Source organism: Nomascus leucogenys, chromosome 21 (assembly GCF_006542625.1).
Source record: "Nomascus leucogenys isolate Asia chromosome 21, Asia_NLE_v1, whole genome shotgun sequence".
Lineage (NCBI taxonomy): Eukaryota > Metazoa > Chordata > Mammalia > Primates > Hylobatidae > Nomascus > Nomascus leucogenys.
In genome coordinates, this window is record NC_044401.1 from 64,924,693 (window position 1) to 64,946,626 (window position 21,934).

A 21,934-nucleotide genomic window follows, 5' to 3' on the forward strand; every position below is an offset into this window, starting at 1 on the left:
AAACACTAGAAAAGTAAGTTTAATGGGCCCCATGACCAGAAATTCTAATTCTGTAGGCCCAGCCTGGGACCCAAATATCTGAATATGCAATCACATCCCAAGTTAGCCTTTTACTTATTATTCAATTGTTCATTTAATAAACTCATTGTGGCAAATAGCAATGGTAAAAAAACAAAGTACCTCCTTTCATGAAGCCTTGTAATACATAAATAAAAAGATATAAAATGCTTGGAAGTAATAAGAGCTATGAAAAAAATAATAAAGCAGGGTAAAGCAGATAGCAAGAAATGGTGGATGAGATAACAAGCAATGGGATATACAGGAAAGGCCTCCCTGATAAGATGATGCTGATAAGTGGCTCAAGGACCAAAATTTGAAGAAATACTTTTTTAAGAAAAGGCTAAGGAAAAATAAAATTGATGCCTAGCTTCTCAGCTTGAACTTCGGGTCAGACACTTCATATATTTTCAAATTCCCAGTTTCTCTTTGTGTTTAACTGTTTGTTCGTATTTCTCTGCAATTCCTATCTCCTGCCCCACTCCCACTATATCACACACACACACACGCATGCACACACACACAAGCAGGCGCACACGCACATACACACACACACACACACACACACACTACAGATACACATACTTTTATTAGAAAGACATTTGCAGGCCAGGCATTGTGGCTTATGCCTGTAATCCCAGCATTTTTGGAGGCTGAAATGGACAGATCATTTGAGCCCAGGAGTTCAAAGCCAGCCTGAAATGTGGTGAAATTCTATCTCTACAAAAAAATACATGCATGGTGGCATGTGCCTATAGTGCCAGCTACCCAGGATGCTGAGGTGGGAGGACCACCTGAGCCCAGGAAGTCGAGGCTGCAATGAGCCGTGATCAAGCCACTGCACTCCAGCCTGGGTGACAAAGGGAGAATCTGTCTCGGAAAAAAAAAAAAAAAGATGTTGGCATACATTTAAAATAAAGGTGTGTGATAATTGTAGTACTTTCTTTATAAAAAAAAAAAAAAAAAAAAGGACTTAGTTAATAACAATGTGATGAAATTGCCAAAAAGTTAGTAACCTTAGGGTACAGATAAAGAAGTGTGATATCTAGAACAAGAGATGCAACTGTCTCACTTTCATTTGTCCCACGGAAGCAACACCTGGAAAACTGTATCCAAGTGTAGGTGCTTCTATTTAAAACGGATTCAGACAAGCTGAGCTTTACTCAGAGTCAAAGTCCGAAGATGGAAGAAGGGACTGACATTATCTCATGGATGGAAAAGTTGAAGGAGCTGGAAAAGTTTTCTTGAAGAAAAAAATGGCTCAAGTAAGATATCAAATCTATCTTCAAACATGTGAAAGTAATAGAACAGGGTTTCGATTTTAATTTACATGGTTCCACAGGGGAGAACTGGGGAAAACAAATGAAAATTCTTGAGAGAGAGATTTGAGGCTCCAACAAACATAACTCCAAGCTTGGACTTGAAAGCCCCAAGCGGGAAAGATGTGGAAGTAGATGTTGGCCACAGATTGCAATGGCAATACCCTTCAATATCCCAAGAGTGGTTGAAGGGAAGGACATCTGAGGTCTTGTTGCCTAAAACAACCTGTAACACATGACTCATAATTATATGATTCATAATAATATGATTGATTTCCCCAAGAAACAATATTCTCTCTTAATCTGAGAGGCCTTTCAAACCAGAAGTCATGTTGCTTCTGCCTGACAGACAGCCATGAGGGAGCAAGTGAACATTTTAAATTGATGCAGTTAGCCATTAAAAGGGCCCTGCAGGTGTTTTTAAGGTTTGCTCCCTCCTTTTGAGACTTTCCTCTTTCAGCCTTCCTGTGTCACCTCCCATGTGGCCCCACAGTTATGTAAACACATCCAATCCATAGAACATGCTGTCTCCTCCGGAGCCATTCAAGCTGCAATCTCCAGATTCCATCTTCTCCTTCAAGATGAGACAATGTTAACAAAACAAATAAATTCAATGATTTCTTCACCTATTTAAGTGACATGACTATGATTTTTTTCATATCTGTGCACTACTTGCACTCATTTTTAATTGGCTTACTTTTCTATTTAAACTAAAATATCTTAATATGTTCTCCACTGCTATAAATGGGAAATCAACACTACTTTACATAAAAAATACATGAATTGAAATAAAAACAATTTTAAATAGATCTGTGGCCAGCTGAATCTCTGACTTTGAGGTTTGCTGTCTCTTTATGAAAAAGACAGCCAGGCACAGTGGCTCACACTTGTAATCCCAGCACTTAGGGAGGCCGAGGCAGTAGATCACCTGAGGTTGGGAATTTGAGACCAGCCTGGTCAACATGGTGAAACCCCGTCTCTACTAAATATGCAAAATTAGCCAGGTGTGGTGGCAGGCACCTGTAATCCCAGCTACTTGGGAGGCTGAGGCAGGGGAATTGCTTGAACCCGGGAGGTGGAGGTTGCAGTGAGCCAAGATGGTGCCACCGCACTCCAGCCTGGACTACAGAGAGAGACTCTGTCTCACAAAACAAAAACAAAAACAAAAACAAAAACAAAAAAAAAGAAGAAGAAAAAGAGATGGTGTTAAAAATTAGCTATAAAATCATGATAGCACAAAACCGGCCTTTGACTCTACCTGAAATATTGAAAGAATTAAGGGAAAGAGAACGAAAAATTTTTTTAAATGCTTTATGTAAGTCTATTATTTAATTATATCTTAGATTACGTATAATCATTTGATATCCCTTCAGTATTATCCATCCCATAATCTGGGATATACTGAACTAAACAAAGCAAATGCCTCCATATTTGAGGTGACATGAAGCCATACCCACTAAAGATACACGGGTGGACAAAACTTTAAGGAATAACTAATTAGAGAATGTGAGACACCATGGAAAATCGATGGAGGAGGCATCTTTAATCCTTACATATTAGGTATCCCCTTGAATGGGAATTTCCATGGAAAGGCAACCACAGAAATACACAGACTTGTGTCTTTGCTCCTAAGCAGCCCCATTTTGCCCAGATTCCAGGGCTGGTAAAATAATGTTGTCTGATTCAAATCATGCCATCACTCAGTCATCCAAAGAACATATTTAGCAACTACTGCATGCTAAGCAAGCTCCCGGGCGCTAGAAATACAATACCAAAAAGATACTTATGAATCCTCCCCTCGTTCCCAAATTTTCTTGGGAATTTTATGGGCCAGGATGACTAATACAATTCTCTAAGCCAGGGTTTCTCAACCTCAGCACGATTGCATTTGGGGCAAGATAGGGAGGCATTCAGTTGTCCTGTGTGTTGCAGAACATGTAGCAGCATCTTTGGCCTCTACTGACCAGGTGCAAGTCTCTCCCTCATTAGTGTTAACAGCTAAAAATTATTTCCAAATGTTACCAAATGCTCCTGAAGGACAAAATCACTCCTAGTTGAAAACCACTACTCTAAGGCCTTTTTCTCTGGTCCAAACCAAAGGTACTGAGTTGTACAACTCTAGATAATTCTATCCATATTTATTCTATGTTAAGTTACCACTTAGAGTGGTGCAATAGCTGTACATCACTCAAAAGGAAGAACTCTGCTTTACCATGCTATAAGTAAAAATTGCATGCTATGGTAACATACAATAATTTGGAGATTTCATGAAGTGCCAGAATATAGACTACCTATCAAAGTTGTACTATATTTTTACATTTCATTTATCAGTATTGTTTCACTTTCATGTTTCATCTCTTTGTCAGGCACACTTATGCATACACAGAAGCATGAAACCTCCTTACTTTGTTTAGAATATGTTTAGCTCCAAGCAGAACTCAAAGTGAGGAACAAAAGGCATTACTGATGGATGCTGCAGATAATTATAGGTAACTCAGTATTCTTTGGGGAATGGGAGCATGAATCCCAGGAATTTTAGAAAGTTGAAAGTGTGGAATTAGGCAAGGTAAGAAATATCCTCAATCCACAGACACCTTCCTTTTAGATAGTGTAACAGACTGATGGTTCACCACCCTAGTTGTCTTACAGGACAATGGGTAGACATTAAAAAGAGCAACTACCACAACAAACAAAACAGCTACCTGGGCTCCACCCACTGAGTTAGAGTATCTGTCCAAGGATCCTTAGATCTAAAATATGCTACGGGCAATGGTAATACGCAGTCAAAGGTGAGAACTACTGTTCTAGGTTGTCAGGAAATACTAGGAAAAAACTATGCAAGAAAATAAAGCTTGAAGTACCCAGATGATCCATTTATCTTCGCATTTTTCAGATTTTAGATACCAACTTGCATCCACTGAGCACAGATACTTGCCCAAAATGGAATAAAAATCCTTAGTATTTAGACTTTTTCCCACACATATAGCAGTACAGTTTAGTGTGTATGTATGTATACACACACACACACACACACAAAGACACCACCCGTTATCAAACAAAAGGTTGTCAACAGTGTCTATCTGTGCCTCTCTGTGACCTAGAAGTTACTGAATTCTAAGTTACTTGAATGATCTCTAAATGTAAGTCAATAAAGCATAGAAATCAAAATCACTTAAAATGTCTGGAAAGGTTTTTATGATCACATGAAACTCTAGGAAATCTTCCCTGTTGCCTTTGAATCCTAGCAGCTGGGACTCCAGTCATTTCAGTGGATAAAAAAGAGACTTTTTCACTACAAACAACTGACTAACTGCATAACAACTCTAACTCAAAACATCGTTTTGCCAGAATGCAACCACTTTTTGAGACTATAATTATAGTAGGAAACCAGTGAGCAGGTTAAGAATGAAAGGGTATATGAATAACATTTTGAAAGGAAAATTAATCTTTCAACTCTTGAATTCAAATACAAATCCATGGAGCAAAAATGGGCCCCAAAATTCAGAACAATTGTGGCTAGAGATGAAGATAGGCAAATCCTGGTATCTGAGGAAAGGGTAGGGACAATAGGAAATATAATTTTGGCTTCTTTGCATGATGGTAGGGTTTGAATGCATCCCTTCCCAAATTCAAGTGTTGAAACTTAATGGTCAATGTGATAGTATTAACCGGTGGGCCTTTAAGAGGTGATCAGGTCAGAAGGGCTCCTCCCTCATGAATGGGATTAAGGCCCTCAAAAAGGCCTTATAAGAGGCTTCGTGCAGGATTTAGCTAGCTTGCCTTTCCACTTTCCACTATGTGAGGCATGGCTACCTCCACTCTGAAGGAAGCATCAAGAAGGCCCTCACCAGATGCTGATGCCTTTATCTTAGATTTCCCAGCCTCCAGAACGGTGAGACATAAATTTCTACTATCCACAAGGTATCCAGTCTGTGGTATTCTATTATAGCAGCACAAAAGCACTAAGACACGTGGCTTATAAGGCCCTGCATAGTCTGATGTCTGCTGCCCTGACAGTCATCTCATCACCAGCTCCCTGTGTCCCAGCTAAAAAGCCTATCTTTAAGACCCTAGAAAATACCTAGCCCTTTCTCAAATCATACCTTGGAACTATACTTCTCCCAGTTTCAGTGGGTATCAGCCCACTTTACCCCCTTAGAGCACATCACTAGCTTGGGCAGAGATCTTTGAAAGTTACCATAGCAGGTTGGTTTCCCTGGGAAGAAGAGTCTTGTTTATTAGTGAGGGATGTGAGATCAATTTATGGGAAAGGGGTGTTCTGAAGCAGGAGTTGTCTTGAGCTGAGCTGATGATGTTGGGCCTTTATAGGCATTAGATGTGGGCTTCCCTGGAAAGGGGACATGACATTGCACAAAGGAGTACTATCTGTGCTGGCTAGTGGATGCATCCCAGCAGGTGGGAAAGCAGCTGGTTCTCAAAGGTTGGTCTGAGCAGAGAACCAGGAGGCCACCAATTTGACTTTAGCTCTTTGTCCCTCCATTTGTGCATTTGTAAAATGGAGATAATACCATCAAGTTCAAAATGTATATAATATCTAACATGACGGCTAGCTCAGTGTAAGTTCTCAATAAATGTTAAATTTGCGTCCTTTTCTAGTCTATTCAGGAAAGAATACAGACGCAATTTTAATTCAGGAGCACTTTTAGAAAAGTGTCACTTTCCTTCTCTTTTTATCCGTTTATTCGCCCAATATTTACTGAGAACCTAGTAGGTGGTAGAGGTTTTCCAACAGCTGAAGAAAGAGTGCTGCAAGTTTTTGTTCAACTAGAGCTTACATTTTAGTAATTGGGAGAAAGAAAATAAACATATAAATAAGTAGGACGGGCGTGGTGGCTCATGCTTGTAATTCCAGCACTTTGGGAGGCCGAGGCGGGCGGATCACGAGGTCAGGAGATCGAGATCATGGTGAAACCCCGTCTCTACTAAAAAATACAAAAAATTAGCTGGGCGTGGTGGCGGGCGCCTGTAGTCCCAGCTACTAGGAGATGCTGAGGCAGGATAACGGCGTGAACCCGGGAGGTGGAGCTTGCAGTGAGCCGAGATTGTGCCACTGCACTCCAGCCTGGGCGACAGAGCGAGACTCCGTCTCAAAAAAATAAAAAATAAAAAATAAAATAAATAAATAAATAAATAAGTAGTAAGATACTGTTGTGAGTAATACATGTTAACTTGAAGAACAAAAAAATGTGTCTTCTAAGATGCTGTATTATTGGATTACATTAGTGGGTCACAGGAACCCAAATCAAACTAAACTAAACTAACTTAAGTTATGGAACTTTATTGGCCCGCATACAAAAACTACAGAAAAGGTAGAGAGGGAACCAGCTACAGGGACCCCTGGATCCAGAAACCCAAACACCTCTGAGACTATCTTGCTTATTCTTGTTTCTTTCTTGCTTATGTACTGGTATAATTCTCTGATACCAGCTCTGTTACTTCAGCATCAATTCAATAAATCCTCAGGGGAGAACTCTAAACAACCTAACTTACATTAACTGTCCCATCCTCTCTAACTATGGTGCTAAGGGAGCATAATTGGTTCATAACGAGATATGTCACAGCCATGGCTAGGGCAATAAAAGTATTGTTAATAATAATATTGAGCTTTTACCATGTATAAAATATAGTACAATTATAGAAATGTGGCTATTAAAAATAAACTCTGTAAGGACTAATATTTCCTCTTTACTGATGAGAAATTAAGGCTCATAAAGATTAAGTAACTTGTAAAAGCACACATTATTAGTAAGTATGGAAGGTCAAATTCAAGCCCACTTAAATCACCTCTCCAAAGCATATGTTCCTAACTACTAGATAATTAGGTCATGCTAATGTTGATTTCTATATAATTATATTATAGTAACTATAATTATTTAATTACCTTAATTGATCCATGCTAATCAGTCTTCCACCCAAAATGAAAGCACGATAATTGGACATTCACTAATGAAAAGCATATCTATACATAGGATAGCAAAATGTGAAATATTATAAGAACAAATGGAAGGGTAAATGAAAATAAAATACCATTGAATGCTACAATCATTGAGGACAATCAGACCATCAGGCATTTAACCAGATTTAATTCATGTCAGCACTCTTTCATTTGATTGGGTAGGTTCTGCCTTACCTTGGAAAATCAGTAAGGCAATGTGAAATAAGGAGTTAGAATATATGAGATATCAGATCTAATTTTCACTCAATAAATATACAATCAAACTTGAATAAATCAATGGCCTAGTTTTCTAACCTATAACGTAAGGACAATAGCACCTCATATACCTATTTAATATATTCAATATGTGTTTCCTAAGGTAAAAATAAAGATAAATATGAAAGCACTTAAGAGTATTTATTAATCAAAACATAAGAGTGAGGTTTTAAAATACCAAAATAGAAACATACATATATCTGGATACTTTCTTAAATCTGTGGTTCTACAAAGAAAGATTAAACGTTTAACATAAATATAATCAAAAGCAGGCTTTGTATAGCTAAAACAATAGTAATTTAAGTGAAATATAAATAGAGTCAAGAAGAGGCTCCAATCAAACTAAATATCTTTATGTTTAAATAAGTAACAAGGTGTTAAAAATAGTTTTCCCTTTTCTAGATTTAGAAATGTAATAAAATTTTACTTTGGCCACAAGAATCTTTAAAAGATTATTCTATATTTTATAAGAAAAAAGTAACATAAATTTCTGGTGGTCTCTAAGATTGTGGTGGTTGGAAAGTTTAACCTTATGGTTGGTTTACTATCAATTGATTTTGCAGTCCTTGGATTTCAACTTGCAACTCAGCTTGATATTTTTAGTTGAAAAACTGAATTTGTTTTAAACAGGACTGTAAAAATGTGACAATTACAAAAAGAATGATTTGAGAAACCAACCATAATGGGAAATTAAACATCCCACTAAAACACTTTAAAGGCTTTTAAGTAGAAGAAATATGTGCTATAAAATTTAATCTAAGATAATAGAAACTTCTAAGTGTGGATTAAAGAAATATAAGTAAAATCGCTAACAAGTGGAATTATGCCTCTTTTAAAAAGTCTACTTTCCAAAAACAACACTTTTTCTAACTTTCCAGAATATAGGCTTCCCAGGATATCTAGATAGAAATTTTCAGCTTTACATTTGCTTGCAAAATCGTGGAAATGTAGAGCTGGAAGAAATCTTGAAACCATTTAATCCAACATCCCCCATTTTAAAGAAGTGTGAAGTTGAAACTCAAAGAGATAAAATGGTTTGCCTAAAATCACATTGCAAGTCAGCGCTGTGTTGATGACACTGATAGCAAACATTACTCGAGATGATTATCTGAGATAAGGATTATGAGCCCACTTTACAGATTGGCAGCCTCAGGTTCAGCCAGGTTGACTAGTTTGTCCAAATCTTCAACCGAAAAGTTGCTGAGTTAAGGCTGGAAATCATATTTTTCTGGAACTAAAATCCATTCTCAGTGAATTATCTACAGCACTTTCTATCCGCTGCCTGATAGGTGGACTAATTTTTTACCTCCCCAGCACAGATGGATTCCACATCTATCTCAAGAAAAATGAAAGCATTCTAATAAAGTTCCCAATCAAATGGATCCTTCTAGTCTTACTTTCTGGTTTAGTTTACTTCTCATCTCTGATCAGGCATTTGTTGCTCAGAAAAGCCTTCTCTAACCACCACAGGTCAAATCACCATATTCTAGCACTTATTAGAGCAGCAATTTTACATTTGTTTGCATTATAACTTGAATAACATGTCTGCCTGTATAAGATTATAAGCTTCATGAGGATAAGAACTGTGTCTCTCTTTGTTTCCGACTGTATCTTCAACCCTGTGGCTCTTAACAGCCACACAAAAACAATTGTTGAATAAATGCCTTTGAAAATGCTTAATTCCTACAAACTAATAGGGCACCCTATAATTAGACAACTAGAAAGACATTTGATAAGATGATTACTTTCATTTTCACTGTCATTTTACACATGACACAGGTTTAAAATGTCATAAAATACACAAAGCATAATGACAGGAGAACATAATAAATAGGAACTGAAAGAGATCAGAATATGTCACCCCAAAATATGCTGCTTTGGCATAAGGTTTACTTTGAGCTGAAGGCACTCAGCAAGCAGCAAACACAGAAAGAGCTCTTTGCCTCCCCACTATAGGCCTAAAAGGAGGACATACATTTCCTTTTGTGAGGGTCTTCCCCCTTCCCACTGCTGTACCAGGAGGACAACCACTATCACTGGAGATAGAAACTCAGTACTGAGATAGACCTGCACAGACAAGTCTTACTAAAAATAACCCTTATTTCCACCAGGTTTGCCCATATACTTAACTTCCCACAATTAACTGCTCCTAGAAGCCTAAATCTCTTTTCCTTTGTCTTGTCACTTCTACACAATTTATCACCCTTAGTTAAAATGGTGTACAAACCTGGTCTAATTGCTTTTTTCAGTTTTCACTTCTCTACTATGACATCCTCTCTGCATGTAAAAATTAAATTACTAATATCAAATAAAATTTGTGGCTTGTAATCCCAGCTATTTGGGAGGCTGAGGCAGGAGAATTGCTTGAGCTCAGGAGTTCAAGACCACCCTGGGCAACACAGTGTGACCCCATCTCTATGAATATAGAAAATTAGCCAGGTGTGGTGATGCATGCCTGTAGTCCCAGCTGCTCCAGAGGCTGAGGCAAGAGAATCATTTGAGCCTTGGAGATCAAGGCTGCAATGAGCTATGATTGCACCACTACACTCCAACCTGGGTGACAGCGTAAGACTTGTCTCAAAAAAAAACAGTACATTTTTTTCCTATTAATCTGTCTTTTGTTAGTTTAATTCACAGGCCCCAGGTACAGATTTTAAAAGAATAGAGAAACAGGATTTTTTCCTCCCCATATAATACTCATACAGAGTTAGGGAGCTGGCTATATTCACAGTATGTACGGAAACAACAAAAAATACATAAGGCTTGATATAACTGGTTAACAGGAAGTTAACAATTAGTATGTTAGCATGGACCAAAGTCTGTGACCAACTTAAATTCAATAGGCAATAGTCTCTCAAATATACAATTATTTACCTGCTGTTTGCAACTGTGAAGAGAATCTTAATGTATGCATTTGAAGGGCTACAAATAAAGGGAAGCAACTGCAGCAAAAGGCACTGCCTAATAATGTCTGTTTGCAAATAAGTTACTTAAGCCAATAGTGCCAGTTTCTCACTCTTTCGAAGGTAGAACTCAAACACGCCATAATAAAATTCATTCTCATTTTTCTAATAATGCATGCTATCCTTAAGAAAGGCAGATTATATTCCACAGGGTTCTTAGTGAGCTTTGATATGTTTCTTCTTCTTTCCCCTTTCTTCTTTCTGATTTTTTTCCCTCCTTTAGGGTGGGGATGTTGTGGTAAATGTGAAGTCACTAATCTTTGATCTTTGTGCATGAGGCTTCCTTCCACTGCAAATCAATTATGACAGACTAAATTAGCTTTTGATCAGAGGCTCTGATTTACTTTTTAATTCCCTGCTTCATCACTGAGCTCTGAGATGTGTCTGCTCTTTGCCCTCTGCAGTTGTGTTGGTGATAATAGTGATATATTTCACTGGTTTGCTTCCTTTCCAAGGCCTCAAATATCTGCACACGTGTGCAATCCAATAAAATCCACTGTTTAGAAGAGATATCTGTGACTTGTGTCAATGTTTTACATGGTATTTTTCTCCAACAAGAATTGCCTTAGGGCAAAAATAGCATTTTCTTGAGGAAACACAATTTTCTCCTTTCATTGGATTTTGCTCTAAGTTATTTGTTTAGCTGGGCTACATATTTTCATGGACATTTTATATGTGCAGTCTGTCATGTTGCTACTTGAACAGTCCTTTTAAATGTCAATATAAGATTAAAAGTGTCTGCTTATTAAAGAGATCACCCAAGTTTTGCTGGGTTTCAGTATCTTTTATTCTTTAATAATTTAATGTCATTATAGTCAGTCTTTTCTCTGCAATGCAGTAGCAACTGAGGAACTGTTTTCTTTTGATGAAATGAATCTGCCTTCTGAATTTGGAAAGAAAGAAAAAAATTAACTTAAAGGCTATGAAGATTGAGCTTGAGCCTATTAAAATCTTACAAACAAAAACAGATGGACAGAGGAAACTTTTGGAAGTAATAAATACATGTATTACCTTGATTGCAGTGACAGTCTCATGAGTCCTTGGCTATGTCCAAATTCATCAAATTGTACACATTAAATATGTCCTTTGTGTATCAGTTATACCTCAATAAAATTATTAATAAAAACCAATAGACTGACAGTAACAACAAAAACCTACAAAATGATCACAGACCTATGCTTTAAAATGTAATTCTTCATACAGTGCTCATTCTATAATCTTTTGATTTTGAGATGTCATTTTCCTAGTGACTTAAAATCTACCTGTAGCATTATAATGAAATATTTGTATACCTCAGCTTCCCTTTGGAGAACTTACTGAATTTTCATGCCTTGAAAATCAAATTTATTTGTGTATGTGATTTGAGTAAAAGCAACTTCAGTTAAGACTCCAGCTGAAACAAATGTATTTTTGGCACCTCAAAACCAAAATTATGTATGCAATTTGGAGGTAATCCAAAGAACAGCTGAGAGAGGATGAAGGGAATGGGGTGTTTGGCTAAGGAAGAAATGTGAGGCTTCTGAATGTCCCCAGAGTGGGTGAACAACAATAAAGGAACATAACAGCGCATAAATATTTAAAAGGTATAGACATCAAATATGGATAGGAATGATTAATTCTGGGACAAGGGTATGGAGCTAGTTCTGATGCACTCATATCCTCATATCATGGGAAAGAAAAAAAAAGGATATGGGTTAGCGTCACTGCTGAGGAGCATACAACTTCGATTATTTATGCACAATGTTCTAGCATCCAGTGGAATCTTTCATCACCTCTGAATGCATCTGAAGAGATGTTGAAAATCTACGCATATTTATGTAACAGAGGTGAACTTCTTGACCAGGGTCCCACTTGGCTAGGTGGGGCTATCAGAGATCTGATAGTTAAGGGAACATTAAGACTCATCAGTAACCACGTTTAAGTGTAAATGGAAACTCTTAGCAAGACTGCCAAGATTAACAAGATCCAGAGAAGCAATCTCAGAACTTCTCAGCACAGAAAGTGTCCAAAAAGTGATCTATCAGGAAAATCTTTCTCTCCTTCTGTTCTTCTCTTTCTTCTTCTTTCTCCCCACCTCTACACTTACAAAGCGTCTAATATGCCCCAGATTGTGTTCCCAGAGGTAATGATGCAAATAAAAATTTAACTTGAACTCTGCTCTCAAAGATGTGTTCATGAGACCAATGTGTAAAGAATTAATTTCAACTGAGCATGAAGCATGTAAACAGAGCTGGAAGGAGACAGAGGCAAGATTGGTCAAGCAAATTGCATTTGTGCAGTATGTGCAGCTCATTGTCCTGAGAACATTTAAAAAGGAGGATTTGGTTAATCGTGTCCTCCTCAGGGTACAGGAGCCAAGCCCTGGTGTAACTAAGCATTTGAATGGTCTCTGGCAGTAGATTTGTGTGTCACTGGAAAATAATCAATATCTTTATAAAAACTTCACAGACCACCAAGAGAAGGCAGCTGTAACGTCTCATAGGATAGAACTTTATTAAGACTGAAATGAAAATACTATTCTCTCTTCTCTACTCTCTTTAAGTCTTTGACATAAAATAAGTCATCCAAATCCATAAATCAGTACGAGATGCAGTGTGTAGAGGTAAGTACCATCAAGCAGTCTCGGCACATGACCCAAGGTGACCACATAGCACATGTTTTATCATGATCTTCTGCAGCAAAAATGTAGTCTCTGTCATTCAACTACTTAAGCCTTCTGTTAAGATGCATAGATAACATCACCTTTGGATAAATTATACATAGGTGTAGCAACAATTGAAATGTATATATAAATCTATATTCATCTGATAGGCACAAACTCAGTCTCATAAGATTTCTAACAGTTAAACTGCTTATTGTGCCCTAAGTTCAGAAAAATTTGGGTGTTGAAACATGTAAAAACAAAATTAGCATTCATATGTTGTAATCTAATCAGAGCTTGAAGATTATTTTACTCCATTCTTTTAAAATTCTTGAGAGGCTGGGTATTCTGGGAGGAAATTTCCAAACAAGACATTCTCAAAAGAAAATTGAAGATTAGGTAAATGCGTGTTTGTGTGTGGGTGTGGGTGTGGGTGTTTTATGACTATGATTCCACAAACCCTTCCTGGAACCTGATGGCTGATTTCCCTAGCACAGTGAAAACTGATAGTAAGGGAACTTATTTTGTAGAATTAAATAATGATTTCATCAATCACCAAGAGGAACACAAGAAATAAACATAATTCAATAAAATACAGGAAAGAATGCAGGGCTATGAGCAAGAAGGGTGTTTTGCAGGTTACCATCCATTTTCATGATGTCAAGAGACATAATTATTAATACATCATCATGACACAACCACAATTACGGTTTCTCATGGTAGTATGATAATCTCTTTTTTAAAATTTAATACCCTCAGTATTATATTTTGTTCATTACTATCTCAGAAGATTTACCTATGTTTCTTATGAACTACAAATTCATTTAAAGTGAAATCATAAAAGTGTTTTAATGGAATAAATGTATCCCACACAATCATCATCAAAGGAATTGATTAATCAGGTTTTGAGAAGAGTTTTCTCTAAGGATATTAGAATATGCTTCAAACCATTTTTAATGTTACAAGAGACTTGCAGATGCCCTGTGGTTAGAAAGCCTGTATGGAGAACTCCTCTTGGAGAAAGTTCCAAAGTGAAGATCTAAAAATAGTGGAGGGCAAAACCACTCCAGTGGATGAGAGAAGAGAGCAAACGTTTTTCAAAGCACAGGCACAGTTTCCTCATAGACTTATTCTTGGTATAGCCCCCATTCATTTAGAAGGCTGCTGGGGGTTACTAGGAACCACGTATGCTAACAATGACTCATAAAGTCAAGATGTTCTATCTCTTTCCACATTGTCTTCATTATTTTATATTTGTATTAAGGTCCCATTTGCAACAAATGCATAGAAAAAAATTCTTCATGCACCAAGTAATATCTTAATTCTTCTGGAGTGCATATTCTCTTGGTGACATAATGTGCTCTTAAGAAAGTAAGAAAATCACTCTTTCATCACTGAGAAAAAAATCACTCGTTTTTGTTTTTCCTCCAATCATTTTGTCTTTAAAAACTAGTTGTGATACTAATTATTGGCACTTACTGAACCAAACACAATGGTATGGACCAAACCCAGTGCTAATATGCATTATTGTAATAATCTAATTTAAGCTGCACCTGTAGGCAGTTACAACTAGTATTCCAGTTTTATGATTTACAAAATGGATCATCAAAATAGATAAATAGCTTACCTAGAACTACATCACTGTGTGTTTAGCCCTCCCTCCAACGTGGACTTTTCTCATTTGTTCCAAACTCTTTGAAATGAGTTATAATTCAGCTTGGTGTTGCACAAAGAACTTGAAAAAACTCCAATCAAGGATTCAGGTCAGATTTCAAATGGATTCAAATTCAAGGAACAGTGACTGAAGCTGAAAGTCGTTCAGACTATGAAGCGTGAGCTCTGTTTACCCCCTGAAAATACAGGTTGTCTCACTGAAACTTCAAGCCTCCTTAGAAGTCAACCTTCTCAAATCTTAGTGGTGAAACTATTTTTTCTATTAAAAATGACATTTTGATAAATATTATAAATAGGCCACTTTCAAATATGCCAACAGGTCAGCCAACAAGAAAAATAACTTTAAGGTAAGGGTTTCCCTCTTTCAAAAACAAGCCAGCAATTTAATGGAACTCAAAAAACAAAAAAACCTTCACTATATGATATATCTGGTCCATATCTACGCTAAGACTGTAGTAAAGACAAAAGTTCTGTAATGTCTCCTTATCCTTATCCTGTGTGAATCCTGCCCTATGTACTGCAATAATTAAATACAATCAAAAATGAATGAAACAACTGATTAAGGAAAATACTCTTACCGGTAAATTAAGTTCCCCTTAGTTCCACTATGATTTGTTTGCAGTATTGAGACAGGATTATGATTTGCAGTCTACAGCACCTAGGGATAGATTAGAAAGTTGTAATTTTGGAAACAATTATCATTTAAGAAGTCACTTTTAAATTAATTCTTCCATTTTCTGTTTAAAAAATGGATTTAATTTTTCTTTCTCCCCACACCCCTCAAAATTTCCACTCAAATACCTAAGCAATAGTATTGCTCTGTTGCTAAAAAAGGGGTCCTGTGAATTTCTATCAAGGAACAAAAGAAGCAGAGGGGGCAGGCATGCAAAAAGCAGCCACATAATTACACTTCTCATTGAAAACATTATCGATGTGCCTTCTCTCATGAATTCACATACTTTGCAACAGACCACAATTGTAAGTATTTCTATATAGCAGTTCTCCTGACCTGTTTGTCACAATAGCTACTTGCATCTGTCTGATGCTGTGACTAATCTGTCAAAATAAAATGATATAGACCAAAACGAGGAGAGCTTTGTCAGGGAGCATTCAAAGATCAGACCTCTGAACTACAGAGTGAGCATAAGCCTTCAACTCAAGAGGTCATCTCTCACCATGGTTTGCCAAGCCGCCTATCTCTTAAAACATCAACATGTGAAATGAGGGGACTGATTCAATCAATATATCCAATTCTTTTACTGTTCATTCCCAGGTGTCTCAAGGATTGGCTCCCAATCTCAAAAAGATTGCTTAAGCTTGTTTTTGAATGCCATCCCATGAACACGCTTTTAAAAAACTAGATTTTCTGTTAGGCATCAGAACAATCGGATTAAGTCAACATTTTTTTGCATACCAGCTGTCATAATTTAATGACTGAACATCATTCAGAAGAGCTAAATTCCATGTAATAATTCTAGCTCATTCTGGTAGAAATTACTAATTAAGGAGATTTATAAAACTACATCTTTGGCCCTAAGAAAAGGAAGGATGGCTGAAAAATTCAAACAACTCATTTCCACTCTGTGTATTATTGGACAATCTTTTTGGCCTTATTCCAAAAGCTATTGCCAAGAAGTTATAAACAGATTGCAATGCCTCCGGAGAGAAACTCACACCAATACACTGAGAAGAATTCCGCCCTGGCAAGTAAAAGAAAAGTCATCACTGCTTTCCAATTGACCAAGTGACACACTGCACAGACTCTGCCCTTAATACTTTTGTTTAGTAACCTCATTTCAGCCCCATAAGGCCTACTTCTGACAGAATTATTATTACAAACAGAAATGTTTATGGATGACTAACCATGTGGGAAACTGCATTTAATATGGCTTCTAACCAATGGGTCCATGGTACACATTGTTTTAATGTAATTGTGTTCACAGACTTCTGCAGGCTAACAGAAGTTTACCTAAGTAGAAGACAGAACCTGGCTCCCATTTTGTTGAGTCCAGCATCCTATATGTGTTACAACAGTCTGTCAGAGGGGAAAAGAAATAATGCAATGCTTGCATATGTTGATTCAAAATGAGATTTGCTGACCCTGCTGTTCCATTTGCTGAGGTGAACGTTAAATGACTTAATCTAGAATGTTCTTTATCCCAGTGATAAAGAATGCCATGCATGCAGGATCTCCTACAGCCATGGTACCACTTTTATTGTTCTAACATTAGATCTGTCTAAGACATCTCTTCAAAATCCATCATGTCATGAAGCCACCTCAGGTGGCTCTTCCCAATGGGTCTCCACTTCTTACCACTGTCAAGGACATTCATGACAACAGAGATCAGTACTTGTGCTGAATCACCCACCACACTCTCACTTAGGATTTTCAAGACAGTTGTTTGGCATTAGGCATGGAAACTGTAGCTATGATCAAACTTATTTGTATGCTCACAGCAGCAGCCTACGCCCACAGAGCTCTCATCTGCTTCCTTCAACTTTGGTTCAGAAGGCATTCACATTAATCATGTATGTAAGTTCCTTGCTACTAATCTAACCTCTCTCTCTCTCTGTCTCTCTGTGTGTGTGTTTGTGTGTGTGTTCTTAGTGTTTATTATAAATGAAGAATTATCTCTATATTATTTTATTTTATTTTTATTTTTTATTTTTTTTTTTGAGATGGAGTCTCACCCTGTTACCCAGGCTGGAGTGCAGTGGCACGATCTCGGCTCACTGCAACCTCCACCTCCCTGGTTCACGCCATTCTCCTGCCTCAGCCTCCCAGGTAGCTGGGACTACAGGTACCCGCCACCACGCCCGGCTAATTTGTTGTATTTTTAGTAGAGACGGGGTTTCACTGTGTTAGCCAGGATGGTCTCGATCTCCTGACCTCATGATCCACCCCCCTTGGCCTCCCAAAGTGCTGGGATTACAGGCGTGAGCCACTGCGCCTGGCCAGTCTCTGTATTATTAGGTTTTCTTTCATTCATTCATGTTGTAGGTGCATGATCTCTGGAAAGAGATACACAAACCATCCTTTAGAATGAAACAAGAAATACGGAAACATGTACATATATATATATATATATATATATACACACACACACACGTACTTATGATTTTTCATCTCATTTTTAAACATTTCTCTCCTTTTACTCTTTTATGATAAATTTTAGCATACTAGTGTCTCTGTACAATTTAGGATATACATATAGTGGAGGGATAGGCTCAAACATTATTAGATAAGGGTATATACACAATACACTACTATAATCTAAGAAAACAACTAATTTTGTTTTTGTTATATTAACATGACATACAATCCTTGAATTTATTTACTCTAGAAAGCATTTACCCTTTCCCCCACCACCACTGACATAGATACTAACGTCTTATTCTGTTACTAGTGAAAAGTTGAGTTTTTTTTTTCAAAGTCCCTTAGTTTCTTTTACTTAAGAGATACAAATAAATATACCCACTAAATGTAAAAGACGAATGGAGAGGAATATTAAAAAGAAAATATTAAAAAGAAAGTAATTTAAGGCAAAACAACAATTGGGTCCTTATTGGTTGCTTGCTTGCTTTATAACTAAGATTTAAAAAGTATGACTGAAAGAAAATATAGTATATGCACAATAAACTAGTTAAATTAAACTCTACTTACTTGAGGCAAAGTAAAAAAAAAAAAAAAAGAGAAGACGTATACTGGAAGGAGAAACAGAACTTGCTGAAGAGCAAGATACAGTAAAAACTGGGTTAGGAGGGTACATTCAGCAAACAACCTACCCATGGCTGGTGTAATATGGGAGCTGCGGATCAGTGGAAGTCAGGGTCACTTGTTTTCTGAATATGAGCATGTTGTGACTCTGAAATTATCTAATATTTGAAAGTAGTACTTTTCACACAACATAGCCTCTACAGCAAACCTCTGACTTCATTAGATGCTCAGCAAGAGAAATGGTGATCTCTTGCCATGCTGGAAGAGAAGTTGGCTTCACAAGACATTTTGAGACATGTCATTTTACGACATGACTCCTTTCTAAGCTATTGATAAGGTAAATTTCTCCTTATGCACTGAACTGACAACAAATCATAAGTAATTTGAAACTCCATCTAGACAAAATTAACTAAAGGCCTAACAGCTATAAATATTCCTACTTCCTTTTATTCTGTATTTAACATAAGAAATCTTGAGTTCCATAAGGGCATATATTAGTTGTACCAATGTCACTGCCTGGCACCATAATAAAACGTAATATATACTCTTCGGATAAGGCCATAATCACCAAAACAGCATGATACTTGTATAAAACTAGGCAAATAGACCAATGGAACAGAATAGAGAACCCAGGAATAAACCCAAATACTTACAGCCAACTGATCTTCTACAAAGCAAACAAAAACATAAAGTGGGGAAAGAACACTCTATTCAACAAATTATGCTGGGATAATTGGCAAGCCACATGTAGGAGAATGAAACTGGATCCTCATCTCCTACCTTATACAAAAATCAACTCAAGAGGGATCAGGGACTTAAATACAGGACCTGATACCTATAAAAATTCTAGAAGATAACATCAGAAAATCTCTTCTAGACACTGGCTTAGGCAAAGGCTTCATGACCAAGAATTCAAAAGCAAATGCAACAAAAACAAAGATAAATAGGTAGGACTTAATTAAAGAGCTTCTGCTCAGCAAAAACAGTCAGCAGAATAAATAGATAACCCACAGAGTGGAAGAAAATCTTCACAATCTATACATCCCACAAAGGACTGATATCCAGAATCCACAAGGAACTCAAATAAATTAGCAAGAAAAAAACAAACAATCCCATCATAAAGTGGGCTAAGGACATGAATAGAGAATTCTCAAAAGAAGATATACAAATGGCCAACAAACATACGAAAAAAATGCTCAGCATCACTAATGATCAGGGAAATGCAAATCAAAACTACATCTTCATACCACCTTACTCCTGCAAGAATGGCCATAATGAAAAAATAAAAAAAAAAAATAGCAGATGTTGGTGTGGATGCAATGAAAAGGGAGCACTTCTACACTGCTGGTGAGAATGTAAACTAGCACAACCGCTATGGAAAACAGTATGGAGATTACTTACAGAACTAAAAGTAGCTCTACCATTTGATTCAGCAATCCCACTACTGGGTATCTACTCAGAGGAAAAGAAGTCATTACACAAAGAAGGTACTTGCACACGCATGTTTATAGCAGCACAATTCGCAATCACAAAAATGTGCAACCAGCCCAAATGTCCATCAATCAACAAATGGATAAAGAAATTGTGATAAATATGAATGATGGAATACTACTCAGCTGTAAAAAGGAACAAATTAACCACATTCACAGCAACCTGGATGGAACTGGAGACTATTATTCTAAGTGAAGTAACTCAGGAATGGAAAACCAAAAATCCTGTGTTCTCACTCTTAAGTGGGAGCTAAGCTATGAAGATGCAAAGGCATAAGAATAACTTTGGGGACTTGGGGGAAAGGGTGGGGGGGGGTGAGGGATAAAAGACTACAAGTTGGGTTCATTGTATACTAGTTGGGTAATGAGTGCAGTAAAATCTCACAAATCAGCATAAAAGAACTTACGCAACCAAGTATCACCCATTTCCCAAAAGCCTATGAAAAAATAATTTTAAAATGTATATATATACTGTTTAGATGAATTAATGAATGAATGCATTAAAGCTACACATATCAATTAATAGTAGTATTCATAGTTCCTTCACCTTACAGTCACAAGTATGAATGTCATACTTTCATAGAGCATGAGGGAGCACATTACCACCACAGTGTCTGTCGAAAGAGATGCTGCAGCAGAGAAAAAAGAGACAGACAGACTGAAAATGCAGCAAGTGTGCACTTACTTGTTGTGTGACCTTAAGCTAATCAAGTAGACTTTTAGAACTCCAGTTGTCTCATTGGTAAATAAGGGATAATAGTATCTGTTTTGCAGAATGGCTTGGAGGAATAGTACTAACATGCAAAAATTGCTTAGCACTGGGCTGAGATCTAGCCGGTGCTCTGTGATAAGCAAGGGGCAACTGCGGTAGCAGCAGCCACATCATTGTCCTGATGATGATGTCCAATGAAGCTGGGAGGGACACTTGAGATCAGTCTCCGGGTTCCCCATACTTGAAAGTCCCCACTCAACTCAGCCATCAGGAAGAAATCACACAGTACCCCACATGGTAGCATATGAACCTTGACAGCTGCTATATAAGCCACACGTGTGAGCAGCTACTTGCCTTATTCTCACAAGACAAAAAGAAAGGTTTTTTGTTTTATTTTGTTTGTTTGTTTGTTTCAGAAGCCTTGCTCTTGTCACCCAGGCTGGTGTGCAATGGCGCGATTTTGGCTCACTGCAACCTCTGCCTCCTGGGTTCAAGCAATTCTCCTGCCTCAACCTCCTGAGTAGCTGGGATTACAGACACCCGCCACCACAACCAGCTATTTATTTATTTATTTATTTTTTTGTATTTTTAGTAGAGATGGGGTTTCACCATGTTAGCTAGGCTGGTCTCAAACTCCTGACCTCAGGTGATCCACCCACCTCGGCCTCCCAAAGTGCTGGGATTATAGGCGTGAGCCACTGCACCTGGCCAGAAAGGGGTTTCTTTACAATGTTTTATGCAAGATTTTGAGTTCCTTAAGTCCGGGTCGGGGAAAAATAATCTTATTAATTTTTGCCTTCCTAGTACTCAAGCACAATGGCTGTCAGATTGCCAAATATTGGTTGCTTCATACACATACATTGACAAAAAATGCCTATTCTACATAGATGTGTGTGCATTTGAGATCAAAACTGGCTATTTTTTTATTTTTTCCTTTTAAAAATGTATCTGATCTCAACTGATCTTTAAACACTGCAGATTTTGAGTGATTTTTTAAATTGCTAAAAAAGGCTGTGAGCACCTCAGCTTTTAGTCAATATTTACATCAATATTCTTAAGAAACTGGGATTGAAAACACCTCTTTTCTGGTCATCAACTAACATTTACCTGACAGGAATCAGTTCTTGA

The 21,934-nt window shown here is 37.3% G+C and overlaps 1 protein-coding gene across 7 annotated transcripts in view; it reads right to left on the reverse strand.

Annotated features, from left to right (window-relative positions):
• Positions 1-21,934, reverse strand: part of CHL1 (cell adhesion molecule L1 like) — a 213,561-nt gene that overhangs the window by 147,743 nt on the left and 43,884 nt on the right. For all 7 annotated transcript variants that reach the window (XM_030801701.1, XM_030801697.1, XM_030801699.1 and 4 more), the window contains one exon: positions 15,465-15,544. The gene's annotated coding sequence lies outside the window, so the exon portion shown is untranslated. The remainder of the gene's footprint in view (positions 1-15,464; positions 15,545-21,934) is intronic.